Here is a 7,660-nt window from a genome sequence, read left to right as displayed (position 1 = left end):
GTATTCTAATTATATTCTTGTCTTTTCTTCGCCTTTAAATAAGTGCCATCAATTTGAATATGGTTTGGCCCAGTAGTAGGCAGTAAAAACTTGAAGACATTTTGGAACACACATTCCTGGGGTATCAATTAGAAGCACTCTTTAATTGAAACACTTAAGTTCTATCCATTAATGGCTTCTAAATAATTCTCAAAATTCTCAATCCACCTTCTTCCTAATCAATAGGGGGACCAGCTTGCTGTATGAACATAGGAGGCAGTGTAATTGATTGTAATGATTAAAATTGTGCAGACTGATTCTCAATGTCATTGTATGCTGTAATACAGTTGGTGATATGTGAAAGTGCTTTTGGTTGAACACCCTCAGAATGATATGTGTGTCAACCTGCATAATTTTATGAAGAAATAAATTATATGGGACTCTTGTTACTTCTAAGCCTCCTCTTTCTGTCTTGTAAATGTATTGTGACCAATAAACACTGTTTATTTGTAAAAGTGCCCTTTCCACTTCTTTTGCATGGTATATTCCCTAGGTCAGGAAAGGGAAGTGACTATAATCATAACTTGCACTAGAGGCAACAAGCCAAAATGGCATGCAGATCTGCTGGTAGGTATCAATCTTCAGGAGTGCTTGTAGAAAACGAAATGCAGCATGATCCGGCTCGCATTTAAATCCTGATGATGTGCAGTTCATGCTTCTTCAAGCATGTCTTGTTTTGCTGAACACACGTGGGTGAAGTGGAGCTTCTTGTGCTCCACTCTCTTGAGGTTCACAAGCTTGTCAACGGAAAGAAACTGTAAGATGCAGGGCTTCTCACGCACCACCCACGTTACTCGGACCAGACCAGTAGTCACTTCTAAACATGAAATAAGAGGCTGTAATGCCTTTGGTTCCTTATGAGGATAAAGTGTTTGAAGCGCTAATAGTTTGGCACAATGGTGGCATTGTAGAGGATTAACAAAGTATCTGCTGCAAAGGTGACACACAATCTTCTCTAGTGGGTACAACTTCTAAGCTGTTGAATTTTATTAGAAAGGAGTTTGTCGCCAAATTGAAGTAATCACTGGAAGCAGGATGAATTTGTTATATGAACTTTAATCAACCCACAAAGTGCCACAAGAGCTCCATAACCTGCTCTCTTCCAAATTCCACCAAACTCCCTTGGAACCCTGCATCATCACAGAGATCTCTGGTTACCATGGCAGAATGACAGCAGTGATGAAACATACAAAAGAGCATGGAAGAGGATCCCCATACGCTCACACAATATGACAAATTACTAGTTGAAAAAATTAAAACAAAAGAAACAAAAGGTACAACCAATAATCCAACAAGATGAAGGTAAGGATCCACCATTGTCGTCACCTGAAAACATCACAAATAGAGTTTAGAGACCAATTAAAAAGACAGACATTGTACGGAACCTCTACTCTCATGTCCAGGCATTATTATATCAACATATACAGAGAATTCAGTGTACCACATTAACCCCTTCTGTGCCGCGGACGTAGTGGTTACGTCCCGCGGCACAGTGCTGCTGTGCCGAGGACGTAACCACTACGTCCTCGGCACACAGCCCAGAGGGAGCGCTCTCGCTCCCTCTGTGTGCTTCCCCCCCACCCCCCAAAGTCAGGGATGGAAGGGGAAGCCCTTCCCCTTCCACCCCCGATCCCCCCAGCCCCCCATAATGACATCAGCGCGCGATCGCGCGCTGACTTCATTATGGGATTCTCGCCGCACAGGAAGCCATTTGCTTCCTGTGTGGCGACGAGTGAAGAGGTGAGTTCCTCTTCCCGGTGGGTGGGGGGTTGGGGCTAAAGAGGCACTGGGGAAAAGGAAAGGCTTTTCCTTTTCCCCGGTGTCTCTTTGAGCATTCCTGCTGCCCGATCGCATTGCGATCGGGCAGCAGGAATGCCCACTAGACACCAGGGATTTGTTTTTTTTGTTGTACTTTCTGTTTCTAGCTTGCGGGGAGCGGCCCCTTGGGCAAGGGTCGCTCCCCTTTACGGGGCAATTACTTAGGCCATTTCTGCCCCCCTTGGGGGCAGATCTGGCTACTTTTTAGCCAGATCTGCCCCCAAGTGGGCAGAAAACACTAGATCACCAGGGATTTATATTGTTATGTGCATTTATGTGTGGGGGGGTGCCCCCTTGGGCAAGGGGCGCCCCCCCCAAGGGGGCAGAGAACTGTTGGCCTTTTTTGCCCCCCTTGGGGGCAGATCGGCCTATTTTTTTTAGGTCCATCTGCCCCCAAGGGGGGCAGAAGCCACTTAGGCACCAGGGATTGTGTGTGTAGTGGATGGGGGGGCGCCCCCTTGGGCAAGGGTCGCTCCCCTTTGGGGGGCATGTCTTTTAGGGCCATTTCTGCCCCCCTTGAGGGCAGATAGGCTACTTTTTAGCCAGATCTGCCCCCAAGGGGGGCAGAAAACACTAGATCACCAGGGTTTTTTATTTTTATGTGTATTTATGTGGGGGGGGGCCCCCTTGGGCAAGGGGCGCCCCACCCAAGGGGGCAGAGAACTGTTGGCCTTTCCTGTCCCCCTTGGGGGCAAATCGGCCTATTTTTTTTGGGCTGATCTGCCCCAAGGGGGGCAGAAACCACTAGAACGCCAGGGATTTTTTTTAATGTGTTTATTTTTGTGGGGGGGCGTCCCCTTGGGCACGGGGCGCCCCCCCAAGGGGGGCATTGACCTGTTGGCCATTTCTGCCCCCCCTGGGGGCAGATGGGCCTATTTTTGTAGGCCCACCTGCCCCCAAGGGGGGCAGAAGCCACTTAGACACCAGGGATAGTGTGTGTGTGTGTTAGTGGATGGGGGGGGGGGCCTTGGGCAAGGGTCGCCCCCCACTTTGGGGGCACATGTACCCAGGCCATTTCTGCACCCCTTGGAGACAGATCAGCCTATTATTTTTAGGCTGGTCTGCCCCCAAGGGGAGCAGAAACCACTAGAACACCAGGGATTTTTTTTTATTTGTTTATTTTTGTGGGGGGGGGCGTCCCCTTGGTCACAGGGCGCCCCCCCCAAGGGAGGCATTGACCTGTTGGCCATTTCTACACCCCCTGGGGGCAGATGGGCCTATTTTGTTAGGCCCACCTGCCCCCAAGGGGGGAAGAAGCCACTTAGACACCAGGGATAGTGTGTGTGTGTGTGTTAGTGGATGGGGGGGGCCTTGGGCAAGGGTCGCCCCCCACTTTGGGGGCACATGTACCCAGGCCATTTCTGCACCCCTTGGAGACAGATCAGCCTATTATTTTTAGGCTGGTCTGCCCCCAAGGGGGGCAGAAACCACTAGAACGCCAGGGATTTTTTTAATTTGTTTATTTTTGTGGGGGGGCGTCCCCTTGGTCACGGGGCGCCCCCCCAAGGGAGGCATTGACCTGCTGGCCATTTCTACACCCCCTGGGGGCAGATGGGCCTATTTTGTTAGGCCCACCTGCCCCCAAGGGGGTCAGAAGCCACTTAGACACCAGGGATAGTGTGTGTGTGTGTGTTAGTGGATGGGGGGGCCTTGGGCAAGGGTCGCCCCCCACTTTGGGGGCACAAGTACCCAGGCCATTTCTGCACCCCTTGGAGACAGATCAGCCTAATATTTTTAGGCTGGTCTGCCCCCAAGGGGGGCAGAAACCATTAGAACGCCAGGGATTTTTTTTTATTTGTTTATTTTTGTGGGGGGGCGTTGACCTGTCGGCCATTTCTACACCCCCTGGGGGCAGATGGGCCTATTTTGCTAGGCCCACCTGCCCCCAAGGGGGGCAGAAGCCACTTAGACACCAGGGATAGTGTGTGTGTGTGTGTGTGTTAGTGGATGGGGGGGCCTTGGGCAAGGGTCGCCCCCCACTTTGGGGGCACATGTACCCAGGCCATTTCTGCACCCCTTGGAGACAGATCAGCCTATTATTTTTAGGCTGGTCTGCCCCCAAGGGGGGCAGAAACCACTAGAACGCCAGGGATTTTATTTTATTTGTTTATTTTTGTGGGGGGGCCATTTCTACACCCCCTGGGGGCCGGTGGGCCTATTTTCTTAGTCCCACCTGCCCCCAAGGGGGGCAGAAGCCACTTAGGCACCAGGGATAGTGTTGTGTGTGTTTTTTTGTTTTTTTGTTTGTTTGAGGGCTGTCCCCTTTGGCAAGGGTCGCTCTCCATGGGGACACACTACTAAAGGTATTTTCTGGCTTCCTTGGGGCAGACAGGCCTATTTTTTTAGTAGGCCCATCTGCCCCTATGGCAGAATCCACTTAGGCACCAATTTCTAAATGTTTGATGGTGGGGTGTTTGTCAACTGAAGAAGTCTTTGCATTTGTGATAAAAAATGTTTTCCTCCTTTTTGTTCTAGTTCAAAGCTTTTGCTTTATTTGCTGTGGCTCCTTGAGGTTTTGGCGGTGGTTGACCTGCAGTTTGCACAGTTGCATGTTTTAGGTAAGTAAAAACAATTTACTCCAAAGGAGTATTGTTGCAATGCATGAATGACATGTTTGTAGGGGGTGTACTAAATGCAGGATTGTGTGTGAAATTGTCCTTAGGTTTGTGCACAATGATATTTGTTTTGTCTTATTTCTAATTTGCCTTTCTTTCTTTATTTTTAGTGGGATATCATTGGTGATTGCTGTGTAGTTGCTGGTGAATCAAGCTTTTTCAGGCAAGTGAGCGGTATAGTTTTTGAGTTTATAACTCTTACTAACAAAGCTACACTTTGTTACTTGTCTTACACAGTGCTGGTTGTTGGTGGTGAATTGGTCCAGTTAATTTTAGCAGGAGAGATCATGGCTAGCCGCAGGATGACCGCTCAGCAGGTGGTTGGTATGCTTTTTGAGTCACAGTCTGATCATGACTATGAGACGGACTCTGCATCTGAGGCAGAGGAGGAAGTCAGAGATTCTGGCAGTGATGTTTCTGTTGGAGGGGAATCTTCTGATGATGAAGCCACACTCAGTGCAGATGAAGGGCCTGTTTTAGAGGAGGACATTGATGTGCCAATAGTGCAGCAACCTGGGGCTGAAAGGTTTCCCGTTATAAGACCTGATGTCTGGGTTGCCCCAAACATGGAGCAGCCAGAGTTGCCTGCCTTTACTGGTCTCCCGGGGTGTAACGCCAATACAGAGAACTTTATGCCTATCAATTTCTTTGAGTTATTCATGGATGATATGTTTTTGGAAGAGATTGTTGAGCAGACTAATTTGTATGCGGAGCAGCATTTGAGGGACAACGCTGCTAGACTTAGGCCACACTCTAGAGCTGCCCAGTGGATTCCCACAAATTTGGAGGAGTTAAAAAAGTTTTTGGGTTTGACTTTTTTGATGGGGTTGATAAGGAAGCCGTCACTGGCTTCGTATTGGTCTACTGGTCCCTTGATGGCAACAGCTATATTTCCAGCGACCATGAGTCATAATCGGTATTTGCTTCTTCTTAGGATGCTGCATTTTGTTGACAATGCATTAGCCTTGCCACGAGATCACCCAGATTCTGACCGTCTTTTTAAGATTAGGCCTGTACTTGATCATTTTGTAGATCGGTTTTCGGAGGTCTATGTTCCAGGCAAAGAGTTAAGTGTGGACGAGTCTTTGGTCCTCTTCAAGGGTCGTTTGGTTTTTAGGCAGTACATTCCTAGCAAAAGGGCACGATATGGAATTAAATTGTATATGCTGTCTGAAAGTAGGACAGGATATGTGTATAAGTTCTGTGTGTACACTGGTAGGGATTCCAATATTGACCCCCCTGGTTGTCCTCCCACTTTTGGAGTTACTGAGAAAATTGTGTGGGATCTTGGTAGACGACTGTTCAACAAAGGTCACCATTTGTATGTAGATAACTTCCACACTGGTGTGCAATTGTTAAAGGAATTGTTTAGAGTGGACACAGTTGCTTGTGGCACAATCCGTTCTAACCGGAAAGGCTATCCAAGGGAGCTTGTCTGTAAAAAACTTGAGAGAGGACAGTGCTGTGCCTTGCGGAACAAGGAGCTGCTAGCTTTGAAATTTTCAGACAAGAGGGATGTCTACATGCTAAGTACCATCCATGATGAGAGTACTTCCCCTGTGACTGTTTGGGGCCAGGTTGCTGAAGTGCGCAAACCTGTGTGCATTTTAGATTATAATAAGCACATGGGAGGTGTAGATAGAGTTGACCAGAGGTTGGAACCTTATACTGCTATTCGTAAGTCTTACGTTTGGTATAAGAAGTTAGCACTTCACCTCTTCCACTTAGCAACCTTCAATGCTTTTATTGTGTTTAGGGATAGGTCTCCAGAGTCAAAGATGACATTTGTGAAATTTCAGGAGTCAGTGATAGAGAGCCTTATTGTGGTGGAACAGGCCAGAGTTCCTAGAGAAGCAGTGGTGGAGGATGTGGCTAGATTGAAAGATCGCCACTTTGCTGAGCACATTCCTCCCACACCCAAAAAAGACTTTCCAGCTAAGAAATGTAGAGTGTGTTTTCAAAGAGGTATCCGGAGGGAGACTCGAATGTACTGCCCAGATTGTCCTTCAAAGCCTGGGCTGTGTGTCGGTGCTTGTTTTAAGAATTACCACACCCAGAAGAATTTCTGGGAACAACCATGAGTGTAAACTCATGTCTGTTTTGTATTTTCATGTGTTTAGTTTCATGGTTAGCATTTCTGTCATGTTCTTAGTTAGAGCTTTTGTGTTTGTAGTTTTGTAATTCTTTGTACTTAGTTAGGGGTTCCTCTGTTAAAAAAAAAAAAAAAAAAGGATGCCATTGTGTGTGGAGTGGGGCTTGGCTGAGAGTGTACATATTGACTTGCTGTTGGCTACTGCAACACACTGCCAGCCAAACACCAGTCCACACACTCCCATCAGCTGGTGTGATTGTTGTATCAGGCATGTGGGCGTATGTAAGTGATGGGCCCTTGAGTGGAGCTGTCTGTCGATGTGAGTGTTGTAATGTGCTGGGCCCGTGGCTGGCGGTGTGAATGGCCTTGTGTGTGTCATGTATGAAAGTTGTGTGAATGGACTGTAAAGCGGTTGGTGCCTTGTCGCGGCTTTACAGCTCACGAGCTGTGAGTCATTGGTTCAGTTTTTTGCCTTTCAGTTACTAATCGTGCATTTCATTTTTGTGAAAGCTCTTGTTAGTAAAATTTGATCCACTGAACCATCACTCACCCTTGTGCCAAATCCAACCAGTATGTGTGGTAAAAATGACAAAACCTGCTCCGCTGTAATCAGGCGTCGCAGCACACCTGTGACACGCTAGGTGCCTCAGGTGGGACCCCGATGATGAAGCATGCCACCAACTTGGTTGGTGGGTGAGGGGTCTTTTTCACATAACCTAAGTGTGTTTCTTTTCAAAATTTTAGTGTTTGGCACATCACGGACGTGTGTGGGCACATCAAAACGATATATTACAAAACTACCTGTGTTTGGGGGGGAGAGGGCACCTATGTTTTTGGTCCTGTGTGCGGCCTTCATCTAGGGAAACCTACCAAACCCAGACATTTTTTTAAACTAGACACCCCAAGGAGTCCAGGGAGGTGTGGCTTGCGTGGATCCCCCAACATTTTCTTACCCAGACTCCTCTGTAAACCTCAAAATGTGCTTAAAAAAACATATTTTCCTTACTTTTCTTCGTAGGATCACCACTCCAGCACAAAATTCCTACTCCCCAGTGTTCCCCTCAGTCTCCCAAGTAAAATGACACCTCACTTATGT

The sequence above is a fragment of the Pleurodeles waltl genome, chromosome 5 (genome assembly GCF_031143425.1).
Source record: "Pleurodeles waltl isolate 20211129_DDA chromosome 5, aPleWal1.hap1.20221129, whole genome shotgun sequence".
NCBI lineage: Eukaryota > Metazoa > Chordata > Amphibia > Caudata > Salamandridae > Pleurodeles > Pleurodeles waltl.
The sequence above is the reverse complement of the archived record's forward strand: the minus strand, read 5'-3'. Positions refer to the sequence as shown.